The sequence below is a fragment of the Lemur catta genome, chromosome 12 (assembly GCF_020740605.2).
Source record: "Lemur catta isolate mLemCat1 chromosome 12, mLemCat1.pri, whole genome shotgun sequence".
Taxonomy (NCBI): domain Eukaryota; kingdom Metazoa; phylum Chordata; class Mammalia; order Primates; family Lemuridae; genus Lemur; species Lemur catta.
This window is the reverse complement of record NC_059139.1, coordinates 59092429-59114560: the sequence shown is the minus strand read 5'-3', so window position 1 is coordinate 59114560 and position 22132 is coordinate 59092429. Positions and strand designations below refer to the sequence as shown.

General features: G+C 38.8%; 1 long non-coding RNA gene across 1 annotated transcript; it reads right to left on the bottom strand.

The window, feature by feature from the left end:
- Window positions 1-5275: 5275 nt before the first annotated feature.
- LOC123648397 lies at window positions 5276-6265 on the bottom strand. Its single transcript, XR_006738610.1, has 3 exons — window positions 6251-6265; window positions 6100-6144; window positions 5276-5316 (listed from the first exon to the last, which is right to left on the bottom strand). It is a non-coding gene; the product is annotated as an uncharacterized LOC123648397 (long non-coding RNA).
- Window positions 6266-22132: the final 15867 nt, after the last annotated feature.

Genomic DNA, 22132 nt, shown 5'->3' with positions numbered 1-22132 from the left:
AACAAATGTCCTAAATTATGTACTCAAAAGCAGATCCAATTTTACCCAAGGTTCTCATCTACAGAGCCTGCAGGACCCTTTTTAGTTGTTTATTATTGCGGCTACTCCCAACCCCCAACCCAAGTGCCACTTGTTTTTTAGATGATATCCCACTTTCTATAATACACCACACAGAAGACAAAATTTCAGCCTGGAGAAGAGGCTCGGCTGGGGACCTGGGAAAGATGGCGTATTTAAAGGACTTCACTTTTATGTACCCTTTAGAGATTCCTCTTGTATATTTTCATTTAGCTTGATGTTAAGATTAATGCTGCTTTTAAAAGCCTCCTAGTTTCCCTTCGAACAATAGTCATCCCTCAGTGCTTCAGTGCAATGCTGGGGGTGTGGACAAAATAAACGTAGAAAAGAACTTTATATTCTAACCTCTCCCACTCTCCTCCAAGGCAGAAGTTTCTGGCAAGGCAAGAGTTGCACCCAAGTCTTTTCCTGGTCGTCCTCCTCAATTTTAGAGGATTGTTTGTTGTGACTGTCATTCAGAGGGTATATTTTAATACATAGAGGAGTAGAGCTAGCTCCGAATGCCTATTATCAGGAAAAAAGGCATTTGTGTGATGGGAGAATAAGAAACCTCTGTGATCATTTTTATTCAATGAAAGCCATTCCTTTGGGTGGGAGAGCCACACATGCTGCCTTGCATACCAGCACAAGCCGGAGGAATGCAGATTTCTGTATCTGAGAGCAGCTGCTAAGTGAAATGGAACGTCCAACAGATGGCTGCATCGTCATTATTGGGGGAGGAGGAGAGGGGAGCTATTTTGGTTTTTCTGTTGAGTGTGTGTGTGCATGCACACACATGTGTATTTAATAGTACGTGTTCTGCACTACCTGGATCTCTCTGGTGCTGTCAGGGACTTTTGTTCATTTTGAATCGTAGTACAAAAACAGGCACTAGGACTCATTTGGTCTTTTGACATTTAATGGAGAAGGAGAGAGAAGACCAAGGACACATAGCTTGTTAGAGGGAAAAACAGACCTCTTTCATTAGGCCATCCTGCATAGAAGTCCTACATGCTATTTCCTTGGGTATGGGTACTGAGCACCAATAATCCAGCCCGAGAAATGGAAACACTACAGCAGTTGCAGTTTCATGGTCTGAAAAGTACACGTGTGATTTCTTTTAAAGTCTTTTGGTAGAGTTACTTTGCAATTCTCATGCTGGAAGAAAGAACTAAGATACTTTATAAGCTAACTTACATCTTGTCTTTATTATATATTATGTTAGATGTTTGGAGCATTTTGACCCATGGCCTTACAAATTTAAATAACATACTACATATTATTATAATAAGATTCTCCTCCAGTTTCATATTCCAGAACACAAGGAGTTACAATTTTGAAGTCAAAGCTACCAAAAGCCATGCTTAAGAGGCAAACAGAAAAGTGTTGTGGTCCCATCTGACCTGTCTGCAAAGGTCTCCATCCCCCTGTGATGGCAGCTTTGGGTCAGTTGTACAGTCACATGGTTCACCCATTGGTTCGTGTTTTTTTTCCAGAAATAGAATCAATAGAGAACAGACAAACCCACAGTTGCCAGTTTGTACAGTCTTGTGGTTTCTGTCAGGGGCTACAGACTTGAGCAGGTCTACCAGATAATGAAGGCAAACTATTTCAGTTCCTGTGGGTCCAGAGCGCCTCGGCAGAGTTCTGGTTTTAAACAAATGAATAACAAATTAAAAGGTACAGTAACATAAGGGGGTGGTTAAAATATATGAACTAAAATCAATGTAGGAGAAACGTAGTTAAAAACCCTGCATTCTCAGCAATAGCCTGTGATGTATTTTGTTAATCTCTTAAAATTTATGTTAAAAGCCTTTTAACAGAAAGTCAATATATTTGGGTGGTAGAACAAGTACATCATCCTGTACTGGTGGTTGCATTAAACACTGTGCATAGGCTCCACTGTCTGTAGGAAATGAACAGTCTCCGTCCAACGGAAGCCCCATCTCAAGGAGACCAGACGCTTGTCCCAAAACGGACCGTGGAGCCAAGCTGAGTGTCAGCTCCCCTCTGCCTAGGTTCCCCACTGACGTCAATGACAGTCCTGGAACTGAAGGGGAATCAGAATACCAGAAGTATAGACTAATAATAGAGCAAAAATGGAGAGCAGATGGAAAACAAAGCTTCTCGGATAAAGTGTGACCTAATGTAATAAATTTGTGGGGGGAAAGAAAACAACAACAGCAAAGCGAAAAAGGCCTGTAAGCAGACTTCCTGGTGTTAAAATTCTGGAATATGGCTGACTAGAAAAACACCTAGAAATCTTCCAGAAAAGCACTGAAAAATAAACAGGAAAACAAGCACGATCAAGTTTGAGATGAGTTTGAAATAGCACTACTAATTGTGCCTGGGAGCAAAAAAGACACAAAATAGAGGTAGAAAACACCAGAAACAGATTATTAGCAGTTTCCTTTACACATGACTTTGCATGCTGTTATTCATTGTATCTTCATCTCACCTGGAGCAATCTGCTGCCCTCCCCCCCCAGATTGGGGAACGCAGGCACGAACTGGGAACATGGTGGGGAAAATGAGTTGAAATACTGAGCCCAAAGTAGAAGTTTCTGCAAAGGGTCCCTGCCGCACCGAAAGCTCCTAGAAATGCTCTCACCATTTACCCCTGCATCCCCATTGTGTGTGTCTGTGTGTGTAGCTGAAGCCACCAAGGGCCATAGTCTCTTACTACGATTATGACATATTCAAACACTCCACTTACTTTTCTGGGAAGAGCAGCAAAGCCTTGATACAAACCTCCCAGAAATCTTTACTAACTGTATATACATTTTAACAGAAGACAGATTTTTACATCTACTTAATAACTGGACTTACAAACATATTTTATTTTTGATACGGACAAATCAGCCCAAAGATGTTGAGCGTGAGAGAGAAAGAATGGTCTCAATTTCGATCTCTAAATAGTTGTTCTTCTATCTGGCAATAATCAAGATGCTCTTCTACTAAAACACCCTGTGTTTTCTTAAACGGGTAAGCTATTGGTTGGGAAAACTAAAAGAGGTGAAGTTTTGCAGTAAGGCTACATTTTCCTTTTATTTTCATTGTTTAACTGCTGATGGGATTAAGAAAAAAAGAAGCCAATTTTTTAAAAATGATTTTATTCTTTTGGCTTATCACTCTATTGGTTCCTGGGATCTGCCTCTATCACCCCATAAAAAGAAATTTAGTTTCTCTGGGGTAGACATCTAGGTTATACCTCCTCAACCTCTTTACTCTGGCCAACATTTTGCTTCGAGTCTGATTCTTGCTCCAACTGATACTTTCAACTTGGCAGTTCAGACCCTCACTCCCAGGGGAGCTCCTTTGCTTCAGACTTGGACTTCACTTTCCCTCTGCTCCTCATGACTGAGGGTGAGCCACGCCCATCCATCCCTTGCCAAGATTCTAGATGCCCAAGGCCCTCTGCCAGCACTGAACACCCCCAGGAGAAGATCCCTCTCTGCTAGGATGGTCTTCAGTCGGATAAATCACAGGGAACTCTTCTAAAGTAATGAACTCATGATACAGTGTGGGTGCATGGGCTTAGGGACATAAAAATCACAGAATTCCAGACCTGTAAGACTCCTAGAGATCATTTATTTTACAATAGAGAAAGCTGGTTCTCAAACTTGGTTGATAATCTAGGGTTGCTGTGAAAAGAGAATGATATAATGTATATAAAATTGTTTTATAAACGCTATAGTACTGTGCTGTATGCATAAAAAATCAGTGTTTGTCTTCTGAGTAGTATGTTTGAGAGTTATTCCAGAGATGCTGCCATTACTCAAAATGTTTTAAATCTCTTCTTTAAAATTGTCATTTGAGGCAGTTAAGATTGTCACTGTATAGTCACATCTTGTTCTTATCAGTAAAGGTATTATCCAGGGCTCAGACATTCATCTCAGATTTGATCTTAAACGTCTTTGAAGGCAGAAACCATGTCTGTCTTGCTCCTTGCTCCTGGTATACTGCCTGCCACTTACTAAGCACCTAATAATTATTTGTTCAATGAATTTTTTTAAAAGCTCAAACCCACCCTCAGACAATGATGATTTGCTTTGATTGATAGGTAAAGGCTCTAAAATCATTTTCCAAAGAGAATTTCCCCAATAAAATTATTTCTGAGCTATAACGTTGTTGGAATAAGTTCAGCATAATTATATCAGAAGGGGACAATATTCATTGTATTTACACTTCTGTGTTCTGGCTGTCCTGTTTACATTATTGAATTTATTTGTATCTCACCTTTAAAAAAACAACTACAACAAAAAGAAACCCATAATAACAATAATGTTAATAAAAAGCACATTACTATAATCATGTGTCAGATATGCACAGCACAATGCAGCCCACAGGGTGGGTTCCTTATGTGTGGTTAGCTGAAGAGTGACAGTAAGTAACAAGAAATAGAGAACAAATGAGACTCACCCAGTCTCAAGCACATGTCTGCATGCCATCTGGCCCTTGTTCCCTGTTGAGTAAAAGAGTTACTTACAGCTAGTAAGAATGTAGTCATAAGGAAATATTCTGGGGTGACTGGGGTGACAAAATTCCCAAACTGATAATAAGTGCACAGGAAAAAAAGACATTTGCAGGTGTCATGATAACCACATCATTCCTATTGTTAGCACTAACAGGTAACAAGAGGGTTCCACGTGACACACAAAAGGGAGAACAGTTCCTTTCCAGTGGACTGTTGTTTTGTTTGAAAAGGAAGGAATGAGCAGATCACTCAGAGGGGGAGGCATATGAATCACAAAACAAAATTGTCCACCTTTTTCACAAGTGAGTTACTTTCAGGAGGATCTAAGAGCAGTGATTTTACCATAGTTTTAAAATGCATTAGGCACATGCACAAAAATCCAGTTTACACCACAAAAACCTGAACTTTCTCCCATATTTCAACTACTTCCAATCTGAAGCACCCTGACCAGGCAAGGAGGAGTTTATATATTTTATGAATCCTGTTGGGCTCAGGGCTTGCATTAGTAATTGCTCAGGGAACATGTTTACTTGTTCTTTTTACTGCTCCCTGAAATACTGGACTAAGAAAATTCAAGTAGGTCCAGCTAAAAGCATAGCAAAATGTGGTACCTCATAAAAATGAAACTTAAGAGTGTTCAGGAAAAGAAGTAGAGGATACTGGATTTCACAGCAGGCCACCAGCAGCTCACTCATTTGGGGTTACTCTGGTTTTGATGAGGTCCAGAGCCTGGGTGTCATCCGTGATGTGTGGCATCCACAGGAACAAAAGTCATTTATTTTTCTAGAAATACAATAAGAGCTATTCAAGGGCCATAATTAAAAGAAGGAAGTGTTACTTGAATTCTGAAATGGTTGAAAATTTGAGTTGAGTTCCTTAGCTAAGAAGGCAACATCGAAGGCAACGTCAAAGGCAGTGTTCATGACTGCTTTTCTGTAACCATTCAGAGAATTTATGGTCCAACTTTATTCCCTGAAATTCCATTCCAAATCCTAGCCTGAGACTGGGTTCCAGCACAATCTCCACAGGGCATCGAGAGAAAAATTCTAAACAGCAAGCCTGATTTTATAACTATATAGATTAAAATTCTTTTATATCATCCATATTACTTACAGACTAAAGTCCAATTTCTGAACTTAACATACAAAGATTTTAAAAGAACTTGCTCTTATCTTCCCAACTTCCTCTTCTACACCTCCTCTACATACATTCGGAGCTATAGCTATACCAAATTAGTTAGAGTCTCCAGAAACTGGGATTCTAGCATGTTTGCTTAGACCATTGTTCTCTCTGAGGAACATGCATTGTCTTCGACCTTGTTTGCTGGAAAAATACTATTCATTCTTCAAGACACAGACTCATCTTTTTGAAGTCCTTTTTCCCATTATTCTCACTTTTTCCTCAGAACCAGGCATACTCAGGTACTACTCTATGCAATTCTATATAGAATGTTTTGAACCATTTTGACTGTCCTTTTGACTTTGAGGGTATTTTGACTCCACTGGTATGATAACCTTGATATTTAATCCTGAAAGAACAAAACACATGAGTATATACCCAACTCACCTGTGTCTCCGGGGAGGTTTTCCATCTGCTCCACAGGATATTGAGCTGCTTGAATGAGATTTGACTTTAATCACTGTATTAGTCTGTGTGGGCTGCCATAACAAAATGTCACAGACTGGGTGTCTTCAACAACAGAAATTTATTTACTCACAGTTCTGGAGGCAAAAAGTCCATGTCCAAGGTGCCAGATGATTCAGTTTCTGGTGACAGCCTGCTTTTTGGTTTGTAGAAGTCCGTCTTCTATGTTTTCATGTGGCTTTTTCCTGTGTAGGGGAGGGAGATATCATGCTCTGGTGTCTCCTCTTATAAGAACACTAATCCTATCAGATCAGGACCCACTCTTATGATCTCACTTAGCCTTAATTGCTGCCTTAGAGGTCCCATTTCCAAATACAGCCACACTGGGTGTTATTCAAAAGCATATGAATTTTTGAGGGGATATAAACATTAAGTTCATAACAATCACCTATGCTCTCTGTAGCCAACATAAGACCTTGTAATGACTGTAAACATTTGTGATATGATGAAATGCTACACCACATAATGGAAGAATGAGAAAAACCGGTTAACCCATTAATCAATCCAAAGTACTCATTTAGTGTGCACCATGTGTAAAGCCCTGTTGTCAAACATGTCAGTGTTATTAAGTAATTCATAATAAATAATCTAATTTGGAATTTAAATGCAAATAAGTGTCAAATAAGTGGTTCTAGTAATAGGCAACCAGAGGGTAGATCAAAAACTACTAGGTTTGGAGTCAGAAAACTTGGGCTGAAAATCCAGCTCTGCCAGGTACCATCTCTATGACTGTAAGGCAAGTTGTTTAACATGCGTAGTCAGCTCCTGTGACATAGCAGCACAATACCTAACTTGAGGAATCAAGTGAGGGAATGTAAATCCACTTTGGGAATGCCGTTACCACACAGACAAAGAAAAGGTGTGACCAAGCCTTGACGAAAGGCTCCTTTGATGGATCTTTGATGCCTTCCCTCTTCCCGAGTGGAAAGGGCAGCTTTTCTGCAGGGCATTACCTCCCTAGAAGGCAGCATTAACCATATTTGTACATGCCTAGTTACCCTCATTCTCAAAACAGTATTTTATGCTGGTGCCCTACCAGGAAAAGAAGAGTTCTTGCTTATTTTCTATATTTGCTGTCTTGCGTGGAAGAGAACCAGCATACTTCAATTCTGAATCACAGAAAATTTGTGGTAAAAGTAGAACGAGAAATTCTGTTCAAGCAAATACCACATGGGTTACTTTAAATCTCCATGTCTCTCACTGAAACACTCAAGCATTAAAAATGTTAAGGTGAGGGCTGAAATGGCCAAGACTGATTTAAACATGGAGGCCACCATACAGTGGAAGTTCTTATTAAAGATCCACGAAATAGGTCATCATGTGCTATCAGCAAATAGAGGACTGTCTGCCAGTGAATGAAATATTCACTTTGCAGTCAGCACCACGAGGGGAATCTGACCTTGACCAACTGCTAATTATTGCTTCACCTTCTGATCGGTAACTATCAGATCACATTCCTAAATCTTAAAAACAAAAAAAGTGTGTGATATTTGCAGAGTTTGTGGCAGCAAATGGAGTCCAGGTGGAGCTGCATAGGAAAAACAAGAAAAATGGCTCCTCACCAGAAACAAGAGAGGAGCATAGGAGGACAGATTCAGACACCCCAGGCTCCCAAACCCCCTGTTGTGAAGTAGCCTGTGTGTGTGTGCATGCGTGTGTGTGTGTGTGTGTGTGTGCGTGCACACGTGCACCACATAAGCACACATTATTTATTTTTTAATGGGCTCACTTCATACTGAATTGACAGTACTCTTCATTTTCATTCTATGTTGGAGAAAAGAATTCAGGGGTAGAAAGAAAAGACTTGTGAGACACATTGCTCTGATTCATTCAAAGCTAGGCTCCAGAATTGGCTTTGTATTTATTTAATGCATCAAAAAGCAACAAAACATCACAGCTAAGGAAATATACGTGGAAAACTGAAATTAAAAATGTAACTCTGAAGCATCGTGGCCTGACAAATATAGCATTTAATACATTAGTTATTTTCTGTCGGTTCCTTGCAAAATGCAAAAGTGGCAATGCGTACAAAAACTATTTGCTTGATTTACTAGCAAAATACTACAGTGAAAGCATGCAGGGGCACTCCCGGCTGCAGAAAAAGTAAGGTGCTTGTCCAGTCACTGAGCGGTCGGGACACGCTTTACAAATCTCTTCAACATCTGGCTCCACACTCTTCACACATAGGAGTTAGCACGCACAGAGACACATTTTTTTCTTCTTAATTACGTACCTTTTAAGATTCATAATTTGGGATGAGCAAAAGGCTCGGCAGGAGGTGGGGATGAATTAAAAACCATAAAATTGATGCTATCACTCTGATTGACATACCAGTAGTGCAGCATACATTTCCTGTTTGTCAGGAATGAAAGGTGTTCACATTCTGTAATAATACCTAATATTGTTTGGGAAAGACAAACGGCTGTCTGACTATATTTTACCAGGATGGATTTTTTTTCCCTTTCTGTCAGCACTGAAATCAGAAGCTGGAGTATATATTCCAACCCTATATAAAGGATGACCTAGATATTTAATAGCTGCAGCTATTCCAGTCCACTACCTGGACCTCCCCAGGTCTCTGATGCTATATTCTAGCATACCCGAAATCACCATTATACCTTCCGACTAATTCAAGAGAGCATCCAGGGAGCTTGATGTCCAGGAATGCCATAATAAACTTAAGAGAATGAGCATCCTTTGCTCCCTGTAGCTGTCTCATCACAGAATTGGTCAACGCTCTACTTAGAGGTTTGTTTAATCTGACAATTAACGTTCTGTGCAGGGTAGTAAAGAGAATCTTGTACACAGGGATCAGGAGACCTGAATCCCTCTAGTTGCCATGCCACTGACTACATAACCAAGCCAGCCATTTAACCTCTTTCACCTCGATGTCATCACATTTAAAATAGGGATTCTTCCACTTGCCTTGACTTCTTGAGGGGCTATTGAAAAATAAAAGCAAAATGATAGTTTTGTAATTTGCATGTATCCTCTGTCATATAGATCCTATATATGATTATATGTTAAACAAAGGATTTGGGGAATATTTAAAATCATCTATTCTGGGGCAATAATTTGGCAAAAGGATGAAGAATAAATGAAGTACTGGATTTTATGTAACAGGGCAACATCAGAAAAAAATCAAATGTAGTTATAGCCATTCAAAACTATTCTTATGGTGATGTTTGAGCCAAAGATGTATTCCTCAACTTACTGCCCTGTTATTACCATTTATATTCCTATTGAGTACTGACTGTAGATACTAAGTATGGTTTTAAAACATTAAGATATTATTTGGGGGAAAGGGAAAAGCTTAAATAAATCTGAAAATTTCAGGAGAAAGAACAGGAATGTTTGTGTTAAATATTTTAATGACATATTTTTGCATTTTAATCTCAGGGATTCTGTTATTTCCACAGAGAATTTCAAGAAAATAAAAATGTAAGATCAGTACTGCAATCATTGTCTAACAATACCAAGTTCCAAGTGTCAGGCACCAGCACCTGAACAATCCTTTGTCTCTGGAATTATAAACACTGACTTGGATGATTTGGGAAGCCTATGAAAAGTTGACCCAAATGAAAAAGGGGTGGTATTTTGTAGACTCTGCTCTTGTAGTAATACTGTTGCAAGGGGATCAAAGTGCTTTTGAATACAATTTATTGCTGTTGTTTTTGCTAAATCAAATAAAGGCTTTAAGCAAAAACAGGTTTCAAGCCTTCTGCTTATGATTGCACTTCGTGTGACTTGACAATGCTGATTTCTGTGTAATTTTTTAAATCCATGTTTGGTAAAAAGAAAAAGCTTTGCTATCAAGTCTCTAAAGTTACTTCTAATAAAATCTGCTTGTGGATGCACATGCTAACAGATACTGTGTAAATGAAGCTGTAGAAAAGCTCACCAAAGATCAATTCACTACACCCAATTGGCCCCTTACTAAAACCAGCAGGGGTGTGAAGCAACCCTTTCAGGATCTGAGGGCATTAAATCATGGCCTGACTTAATTTTATACTCCCTAGAAATGATGTTATAAACAGGATGCATGGATCATGTCCTCATAAACCTCAAGTGGCAGCCCATAGACTGCTACTGTCTGTTCCTGGAGTTAGATTGACAAGAACTGGAAAGAAAGCATTAGCAAAAGGGATCTTGAATGCTACCAGCTGAAATCTACCTAAATCCCCCAGAAAAATATAATCTGAAAGAAACAGGAGATTCACCTCTTGGTTCTAGTCAATGATAAATTGAAGGTTAGGTTAAGCAGTATCCATCCCTCTACTTGCTAAGTTCCCCAAAGGCGGCTATAAAAAATAATGTTAAATATTCAGGCCAGAGGTATTTATTAGAAGGATATGATTTACATGGCTATGTACCTCATGGCGAGCCCCACAGGAAAATATAGGTACAAATATGCATAAATCATATTTATATACTTTCTATAAAAGTAGACTGGCATTAATTAAATGGCAGAAAAGGCAATGAGAGCATTGTTTGGAGGGTAGCTTGTTCCAAGTTCTGATTATAACTTGCTTCCCAAAGAAGGAGCCGCCTACAGCTTAGAAGACAGATGAGAAGATCATCATCGCAGATTTGCTGTGAACAGCTCTGCTCAGCTCTGTCCCTGCCAGACTTGGGGCCACACACACCCTCCCGAGATGGCTAGAGAAGATTCACAAAGAGAGTACCCCTGTCTTGCTTTGGATTTGGTAAGGGCAGACTGTGGTCTTATCTTGGGGTAACATGAAAACTGTCTGTGGAGCTGAGAACTGTTCTCAACAGCAAAGTTGTCATCATCCTCATCATCACACCTCAAATTTACTGAGCACTTACTATGTATGTACTAGACACAAAATGCTTTGCATTATCTCTTCCCATCTTCACAATAACCCTATGAAGCAAATGCTATAATTGCCTACATTTCATGGAAGAAGAAACTGACACCAAAACTTGCCCATGATTACAGAGATGGTGAGTGCCAGAGTTGACATTTAAATTCAGACAACCAAATGCTTCTAGAAACTTCACTTCTTATAACCACCAGACAACCTTCCATCAGCTGCAAATAGTCCATGGATTAGGCTTTTAGAAAAAACTCCACTCCTACTGATAAAGCCCTTCCTATTTATTCATTAACTTTGTACATATATTGTTTTACCCCCTAGGGAATTCGAAGCACTGGCTTAAGCACTGGGAAATCAGCAACAAACAGACAAATTCTGTACCTATGTGGAGCATACATTCTATAAACCACACACATAGCCTCATTTATTCCTCAAAATGACCCTCTAAGTCTGGGACTACTAGTGTCTCCCAATTTTGAGATAAGGTAGCCAGAGCTCAGAGAAATGAAGATCCTTACCCAAGGCCACAACACTGGTAGATGGGAGAGCTCAGATTGTCCCCTGGGAGTTAGATCACTAATACCATGTTCTTTTATGTTCCTATCACCCAATAGCTTTGGTTCCAGGATGGTTTTTAGCAGCTGGGCAAAATGTTAGCACTGCTAGGACTTCCTACAATGTTGGGAAATAAGAACAAGTTGGCTCTCTCCCTCCTAATTTCTGCTTCTCTTCCCAATTTCTTAGTCATCATTTCTATCATCATTCAGTTGCCCGCTGGCTTTTGGTTGTCCATGGACTCCCACTTCTCTATCCCCCACCACCACCCGGGCCACACCCATCCTGCCCCCAGCTTTACTGGAATTTTATATATATATATATCTCCTTGTTTCCATTCTTCACTTCTCCCACATCCAACCCTCTGGGTTAATCTTAATTCTTGGTCTTCACTTTAGAGAACAGCCTGACATGCTGTGGGAAATGACCCAATGGGAATCCCTTACGTCATGACAACAGGAAAGACCTGTTTCTGGTAAATCACACATTTTATTTTCTCAGAATCTCTCCAGTGGGTTTTCCCTTAGAAGCATTCTCTCATGTGGTAGTTATATTCAACAGTATTTATTGCAGGTGCATATGGGCTAAATATGTTTCTAAGGGCTGGCTAGCAACATTTAACAGTGGGTAATATGCTTTGAATTCCAACCAATCAAACTACAAATGACCTTCTGGCAAAGATGTCCTTAGTAACACATTCCTGTCTTCACTATTACTGACATTAAAGAGTGGAAAGGACTGAAAAAGAAGTTTAAAAAATATATTATTCTGTAGCATTTGAGAGAGGGAGCCAAATAGTAAATAAACACAAGATACAAAAGAAATAATTTAAATTTTGAGATGACAGCCATGGAAGTTGGGGGAGACAAAAGACAAATCTTTCTGACTTGAAGCATTTTTCAGGTTGATGGAGTAACTCTGAATGCAAATGACATTCAAGAACCTCCTCAACTTAACCTGAATTTTTCCATTAGCTTGTAAGTATCATGAAGGTAAAGAATACATCTGAATTTGCTCAACATTATACTAGCAGCACTTAGCACAGGGCCTGAGACATAGCCAGCACTTAATAAATGGTTACTGAATGAAAGGATGTCATCCTATACTTACCTCCACCCACCTCCCAATCAGCAGAGCCCTCCATTGGCCAGAAATCCCTACATGAGACTGGATTTTCACATTTGTGTTTTTCCCTCAGGCAGTAATCTCTACCTGTATTGCCTTTTGTTCCCCTCTAGAAGTGTTAAAATGAGATTCTTTAAGGCCAAAGTCAAAAATCATTTCTGTTATGATTCCCCTGGACTGGGGCCAGAGTATGGGTGCAGATGACAATGCCTGTGGCATCTCAGGGTGAGGCAGGTGGATGACTGTCTCTTCCCCTGCCTGGCAGAGCCCTGGGCATTGGGCAGGAACTGGAAAGGGGCTTCTTGCACACCCCAGATCCAGATACTGAGCATGTCCCAACTCAGAGGTTATCATTTCTTGGGGGTTACCCATGCACCAAGGGTGGAGTGGTGGCCAGGGGAAGGGGAGATTGACCTATCCACCATGCTAGGCTCTACATCATGATTTTACACTGGACCCCTGAAAATTACATAGCTGGTCCTGGACCGGAAGAGAGAACCATTGTGTTTTCCTTTGGGCATACATTACAACTCCCCTAATAGTTGTGGAAGAACTCTCTAAGAGCAAAGGGTCCAGCACTCATCATCTTAGCCACTGGCTTAGCACAGTACCCTCCTCTCAGGAGACGTTGCATAAAAATGTGTTGAACTGACATGAGAAAGGGGAACATCATTTTGTTTCACACAAAAATATAGATAATCCCAATTTTAAATTTACTTGAACAGATCAGAAAATGGACTAAATAGCACCAATTCTGTTTTTTTTTTTCTGAGATTAACATTCATCTTGTTCGAGAGGAAAATTTTACAAATTGACTATGCAACTCATAAATGCTTTTCTTCAAGGTAAACAGGAAAGATTTAGAACCTATACTTGTAAGCACATTTGGAATATGGTCTTCTGCAAAGGATCAAATGTAATAATGATTAAATTATTCATTCATAGCCATCATTTTCCAACTACCTACTATGTACAAAGTATCACAGTAGGTACTGTTAAAAGCTGATCCTTGCATTTAGTCCTCAATTTGGTCCTGCCCAAAACCACTGCAGACAGCTGCCTACCAGAAAGGGCAAATGGGAGCTGAAATCCAATTTTTGCTGTTTGCCAAACCATATCCCACAGCATGGGGTTGGCTGTTGTCCACCCAAGGGAAGTGGTACCTTTCTTTAATTCTCACAAAGTACCTTATGGGTTAAAGGCTGCCTTAACCCTGCTCCTCCTTCCACACACACCTCCTGAGCTGTACTTGACCCATCTGTGATTTCTTTTCCTTTTCCAGAATCATTGCTGTTCAGTTGAACATCCTTTCCAGTGCATGAAAATGCCAAAGTAGAGGGAAAAGAGCACAACATGTGATTTCCTCAGGGCCAACATTTCCCCAGGGTTGGTTCTGACTGAGAGGACACAAAAACAAACAGTCTAACACCAACAGATATCCTGTCCAAATTCTCTTTTTATAGCACAATGTAACTATGTTAAATACAAAACAAGTAGAAGGAGAATTGAATGTGAATTATAGAACAGCATTCCCATCATGATGCAAGAGCTAAACATGAAAAGAATCAGGACTTCTTTTTATATTTTATTGGGAGCAGCTTTACCAAATAGGTGGTTTATTTGGAAAGGTGGCATCTTTTTGAAATTAACTCTCAGCTCCTTGCAGAAGTTCAGATTGGCCCCATACTCCTTGGTCAACTAATAGTGATTATTTTTATTGCTACAAGCCATGTATGTTAGTTTTTGAAAACGTGGTATTAATCATGATTAAATTGTGTACGCTGAAAAATGTATATTACTTGCAAGAAAAACACAATACCTCATACAGCTGTAAAAATGTTTGGCAACCTGTAAAAAATTGTATGGATTTTCTAGAAAACTAGCAATGGAAAATTATAAAATGTATATCTCTATTCTTATGAGAATTTTTATAAGTTTATCTAAAAGGGAGGAATAAGATCCATTAGTTTACTATTTCAATAGATATTGCTTTACCAGTATACAAATCGTATTGAAATTGTACATTTGAGCTTTTTAATTGTGACAACTCTGAGGCCTTATTTGTTAATCCAAATTATTCTGCTCCTGCTACCTCTCCCAGCTGTCCTCTTACGGAATCATACTCACGTTTCGAAAGCAGAGAGAGCACCCAGGGGATGAACTTCCATTAGCCCCTGCTGTGGACTGAATTATGCCCACCCATCCACCTTCAAATTCATTTGCTGAAGCCGTAAGTCTGTATGCGACTATATTCGGAGATAGGGCCTTTAAGGAGGTGATTAAGGTTGAATGAGGTCACAAGGGAAGAACCCTGATCCCATAGGACTGGTGCCCTTTACTAAAAGAGGAAGAGAAACCAGAGCCCTCTACTTGCCACGTAAAAACACAGTGAGAAGGTGGCCATCTGCAAACCAAGAAAAGAGCCCTCACCAGATCCTGACCATGCTGGCACCCTGATCTCAGACATCTATCTTCCACAACTGTGAGAAAATAGATTTCCATTGTTTAAACCACTCAGCCTATAGCACTTTGCTATGGCAGCCCAAGCTGACTAATATACCCCCTCAAGCCAACTAACTAAAAATAACAGTATTAACATTTCAGTAAATAGGTGTAAAGAAATAAGAAATGATTAATAAGAATTTTTTAAATTTTTGTGATTTTATGAGTGTGAATAAAAGCATCTTTAAAAATTGAGTTCTTTATATTGATTTGTAATAAACATTCTAAGAAAACTGGTGTTCATGCTATGCAAACACAGCTTCAAAAGAAAATATCCTTGCCTCCTGCCAATCAGACTGTTGCTTTGAAATTCCTCCTATAACAGAAAATCCCAGAACCACCACTGCTCAAATTCCAACACAAGAGCTGCCTATTCTCTTAAACTTTTCACATTCTCTGTCCTAGTCTCCCTCTTCTGCACTACCACAGTTCCTAATTTAAATATTTCACTTATGTTCCACCTTGTAATTTCCTTGACTTTTGCATTCGCCTGTCTCCTGCACTAGGGGACACAGATCCTGAGAGTGGGTGTCATACTATCCATTTTGTATTTCCCTAAAGTTCACTACAATGTTTTGCCAGTACAGAGTATATATTTGGTGAATGTATGAATTATTGAATCAATGGACGGCTGAAGGAATTAAGAAATTGACTAATAATTTATCAATCTATTCATTAATTAATTTACTATTTTTGTCTTATAGATCTTCCATAACATCCAGGAGAATTATCTTGCCACCATCACGCCTCCCCTTGATGGCACATTTATAAAAGAAACAATATCAATAAAAAGAAAAGTAGAGTAGCCTTTAGTTGCAGTGCCTCCTATTTGTTACTTATAGTACTGGTGTAAATTTTTAAATTGTCACTACTTTGGGAGCTAAGTTTCACTACCTTCATTTCACTGACGAGAAAACTGAGGTTCTGTAAGTTTAAGAACGCATCCTTACCCACAGAGCTGCTAAAAAGCAAAGCTACAAGTTAAGCACAATGCTAGAATCCAGGATCAATCTTGCCTTTCCTCCTCACTGGCCTTCCCCTGACTTTTTCTTCTGGTGAAAAAGACATGTAAAGATATTTTCTGAGGCCATTTAACATGGCCATTTTCCTATGTCCAACTTGGAGGAGGAGGTGTTCACTATTTCCCAATGTTTTTCACTTCCCTGCAACTATGAGACAATATCAACCTCAAGGTTTCCTCTGTAACCTCAGGAGAAATACCCCTAACTACCCTTAATTATAGTACAAACTGAACCCAAACTTTGATGCCACTGAAGGTCTGATGTCTCAAAAAGCTCCAGGGGTGCACAGGAATCTGGTTCCTTCCAATCTAATCTCATTCCTGATGCCACTCCCCAAAGTATAAAATATGCAGGGAGAACATAACTTGAGATTCAGGCAAATTAGAATTACATTTCAATTCCATCAGTTCTTAGTTATGTATATTTAAATAATCTGTCTCAGTTTCCACATTAAATAATGTTCATGAACTCAGACATATCTGAGCATACGAAAAAGGCTGGGAAGACAGACCCACTGAGGGTTAATTTGCATTAAGGTTGGAAAATCCCCTTAGTGAATGTGCCTGAGACTGGCTAAATACTCACCAATCACACTCTTTCTTCCTGAATACTCAGGAACACTACATTTCCCAGCATCCTTTTCAGTTAAGGCTGGGGCCATGACATGGGAGTAATGTTCACCATATCCAGTCATGGCCATGAAGTACATCATGTGATCATCCTCATTCTTTGCCAGCCAGCCAGCTAAACATAGATAATACAGCAGAGGATTCTCCAGAGGCCCTGAAAGATGATCCCACCACAAGATGGAAGAATTGGGATTCCAGCATCATGGAATAGAAAACTGCCCACCACGCAGAAGGTGACATTAGCCAGAAAAAACAAACAAACAAACAAACAAAAAAACCTTTGGTAGGTAAAGTCACTAAGCTTCTGGGGATGTTTTGTTATAGCACCTGGCACTTATTACCCTGACCAAAAGAATTTCTCAAGAGTCAGAGAATCTTAGCCTAGGGCAAAAATAATGGGTCCTCAGAGGAGATAAGGTATAATTTGTTATTCCAGAACCGATGAGCTTTGCTCAGAGTATTCTTTGGACCACTTTCTTCGCTTGTCTACCACCAGTCTCTCCCACGCCTGGCTGGTACTAATGCCACAGCTATCAGAGGCGAGGCTGTCATAAAGATTCTTCTCATTAGAGTCTCCACAGGACACTGACAATGCAAACCAGTGTTCCTTTGTGGTCCACATAACAGAAGGGAAGGTGGAGAATATTTCCCCACTTTAACAAGAAACTGGGTGGACAGCAGAACAGAGGAGCAGTCACATGTCAGAAGCAGAGAGTGTCACACTAGTTACCCATGATGCAGGTAGCACCGTCAGAAGCGAGAGGAGAAACACAGCAAACTCAAACCTCCAGAGAGTTCAGACCCCCAGCCACCCCCATAGTCAGTAGGGCAGAATTAAGCTAAAGAGCTCAGGTTTTAGTACCCATTTTCTTCCTTCCTTATTTCCCTTTTATGTTGAACTTCCCTCATTAAAAGCATCCCAACTTTCCGACTAATGCTTTTGAGTAGCACAATGATTTTACACTTCCCTGTAAAGGAGAATATTGGAATTACACACTGAGTGCGTGACATGCTGAGAGCCGCTGTCCATCCGCCAGTGAACTGTGTGATAATCCTGTTAACCTTCCTATCAGGAGGTCATTAAACAATCTTGAAAGCTGTTTCCTCTCACATCATAACTGCATGCAAAATCTGATCTAGTCTTTTTAATATAAGCCGTTTGACTGCAGAGACTTAAATAACAGCCAACCTCTCATACGTTTTATATGGTCTTTTCTTATACTTCCCTCAGCTACTGAGTGTTTTTGTAGCCTTTCTCTCGGTTTAGGTATTGACCTATGTTTTTTCTTTTTTTCTTATTTCAACATTTCTTTCAACAGCATAGCTTCCTTCTCTAGTTCCTTTTGATGCCTTGTTCATCACTTGTACCAACCTATTTTTCATTCATTTCAACACATCACCTTCCTGTGCATGAATCTTTTTGAATTTGTTGTAATTGGTGTTTTTGTTCTTATTGCTGCTTGGCTATTTTCAGGAAACTATCTATTCCTGTTAAACATTATTTATTTCTGCATTTTTCTCACAATCTCTTTCTGACTCCAAAGACACATTACTACCCATTTTCTCCCTTCCTTTTCTGCCTTCTTTCTTTCTTTCCTTCCTTTCTTCATTTTCCTTTTCTTTAAAAAGTATGCTAACAGCCACGTGATGTCAGAACTTCTGCCTGAATACATTTACAACAAACAAGTTTTCCATTTTTATATTCTGATCATTTAGTCCTTTCATTCAGCTTAAAACTCGATTTCCTTTTAGCTCCTTAGAAGCATTAATTTTTACCTCCAGGACAGAAAGAACTTACATTTTTAACCACACTTGAAAATCTGGGTAAAATTGAAATGTGCTTCTGGTGGCTTAACTAACACAAAATGGATTCCTGATCTCTGGGGAAAACTCCATAATAAGACCCTATCATTGAATTAGCAATTCAAACATCAAAATAGTCAGTTTTCAGGAGTGTCAGGTTTGGGACTTGACATTTTTAAGAAATGTCTTTGCAAAACAGGGACCCAGTTATCATTGGATTAAGGATACTGATTTAATCTCCAGGGGTGGCTGAACCTGATGTCTGGGGTTCTTCCAAACATTTAAAGTCATTTTCCAAATGTTTTTGATGCAGCACAACCCAAAAAGGATTTTGGCAAGTGTGTTTTCCCTTCATTTTAAAACCCATGCGTATTTCAAGGGAAATGCAATCCATATGTCTTTGATTCATTTACACTTAAATCATCTAAATGCCATTGTGTAAGAGCTATTTGATGTACAAGAAGCCTGTGAGCCTGTTTTATAAGCCTTTTTAAGCCTTATTTCTTTGAATCAGAAAGTCATGTTTTGCCGGCCCTAAACAGAACTTGAACTGGGAAAGGCTCAAGTTCACTTCTAAACTGAAAACCCGCAAAGTTTTGCGTGGCTTCTGTACTTAGCAATATGTTTCCCCTTGCCTAAAGCTCACAAACACCCAGCATTTCTCTTCTCTGTCTCACATGTAGTGAGAACAGGGTAAATCAATTTTTGAATCACATTTTACTTGTAAAATTCACATTTTGAACCTCAGTTATCTCCCAGGCATTGCCAGAAGTTAAAATAGCAACACTTGAAAATTAGGCTTTTGCTCTAAAAGGGCAAAACAGTCTATAAAGTACATAAATTACTGCTTCTGTACATTTATTTGTTTGACAGGTTTAAGATATAAGTGTGGCTTACATATGGATTTTCAGGATGCCAGATTGGATGCTCCACGAGCTACAGTCACAAATGTAACCTCTTTTTTTAAGACTTATGTTTGGGAGAATAGAATTGGAACAATCTTGCTGTTCTGCACAAATCTAATTGCTGTGTCAAAACAGCAATGGAATATGATGAACATTTGCATTTTTCTCATTTACTGGCCTTTTCTATGGCTTTAATCATACTTGCATTAGTGGTCAAGAAGAAAGTATGTTGGGCTGTTTGTTTCCTTGTTCCCTGATACTTTAAAAAATTTTAATGAATTATGAACTAATACTTTTGGGGACAAAATGTGCACCTCTAATCAAGTGCTTGGAGACACCCAAATGATTAGCACTGATTGCTATGGACATAGAAACATGTCTTGAAAATGGTAAATCTTTCTCAAGCAAAAGCACTAATTATCTTCAAATGTGTGATTTCTTTGTTTTTATTTAGACACATTTTAGAGGTTGCATTTCAGTGAGAAGGAAGAAATAGTGACGGTGTAATTGTGGAGAAGCAATATTTCAAATTTGCATGTGAAGCTTGGAGGGTGGAGATGAAGTTTAAAAGAAAGAAAAATCCAGGTGAATCTAATTATTCCTTATGCACTCTCTCTAGTTCATGTATATGATAGAGTATCATATTTGTGTAATCAAAAGGACTATGAAATTTAAGTTTGGAAAAAAGAATTTGGGCATTAAATCTAGCAAACAGTTAATTATGCTGAGATAATTAGATAGCAGAAAGTGTTGGATTCAGTTCTTTCTCATAGTTAGTTTTCATTAACTACCAAGTATTCATGATTCTCTGCAGGCAGAAATTATTAGTATTCTATTCTTAGGAAGAATGGTGCATGACTGACAAAGAATTAAACTTTCAAAAAGTGTGACAGAATTCTTTACATTGACCTATCCACATATTTGCTTTAAAAATTTTTTTTCTATTAAAAATTTGATCTAACACAGTTTTAAAATTTAAATTTATCAGACAACCATAACATGACCATATTTTCTAGTACTAATTTAAAATACAAAGCCAAGAACTTGATTTATAATTTTGCTGCTGTTTCATTAAATTGAACCAGAGGGTATTGATTAGGATTGCACAATAGGATAATGACTGATTTTAGTTAAAACGACCAGTGTTATATTGTAGAATTCCACAGCAAGAATTTATGAGATTTAACTTGCATACAGGTGGTCATTGAAAAACTTAAAGCAATGAAGCTGAGCAACACTTCCTGACCCTGAACTGCTGCTCTCCATCTTCGCCCCTTCTTGCCCTCTCTCAATTCACCTCCACCTGGTAAACACAAAAGCTTTGTCAGCCCTCATCTCTCATCTCAGAATATCTTGCTGACTATCTTGAGAATCCACCTGATTCAAGGCCTTATTTACCCCAGCTATTGAGTCAGATTGGCTTGCTCTCTGCTGATGCCATAGAAGTTCCAAACCCAAAGGAAACCTAGCCATCACAGAGTGGAATATAACTAGAACTCTTGCAGTATGAGAGGACATTAATCAGGCTGCAAGTCTCTTAACAGTAAATTGCAGCCCTAAGAACTCTAGCTCTTCCTCTTTTAAGCGGAAATATCTTTATAATGTCCCCCTGACACACACATTTACCCACCACAAACACACTCAGACGTTGACATAAACACAATACACACACGTACACATACACATACATGCAAGCACGTACACAAACTCCAACCCCTATTCCTTAATAAACATAATTTTGGAGATTCTATTTCTAAATGCAATCTTGAGTTCCATATATACACAACTATACATGTTGAAAGTTTGGGGGATGGAAATCCTTTCAAAGATAATCATGATTTTAAAAATGTTTTTGCACAAAGGATCAAATTGTTTATTTTATCTAAATCCATGTATCAATGCACATTTACTATCTCTTTCTTAGCACTTGATTTCCAGTATTATTTTACAATTTCCATACGTGCCTTGCTTTAAACAAATAAAATGTACAAGCTCCCTTTTACAAAAAGATACTACGTAGGATTCCCAAAACTATACTGCTTTCCCCAATGCATACAAAAAGTCTACATAAATTGATTGTTCACAAAATATGATACATTGCAATACATAAATTTATATGAAAAATTTTAGGAACATATCAATTTAGTTGAAAATGTGGTGTTAATTACAATCTTTTCCTCTATGATTATCTTCCACTTCTCTAAGGAGTAGAGTTAAAACATCCCTACTTCTCAGTTAGCATTATTTTCTTTGTTGTTGAATTGATTTGGTCCTCATAGTTTATAAAACTTACTATCAGAAAGAAGATTTCCATTCATTTGCATCTAAAGGTTTCAGCTATTTCTAGCATGAGAATAATGGGCCCTCAAGTTTGGAAACTTAGGGTCAGTTAATTACATTCATGTCATCCATTCTTGTAATTGAAGACCATTACCCATGTAAAAATTTACAGGATTTGTAAAGTAAGAAAGTTCTCAATGGCTAAAAATAGGCTTATTGGGGCTATATTTAAAGCACTTAGGTGTGTAAGAATTTGAATTTGGTACCAGCAGGCTTTGGGTTAACAGTCCCAA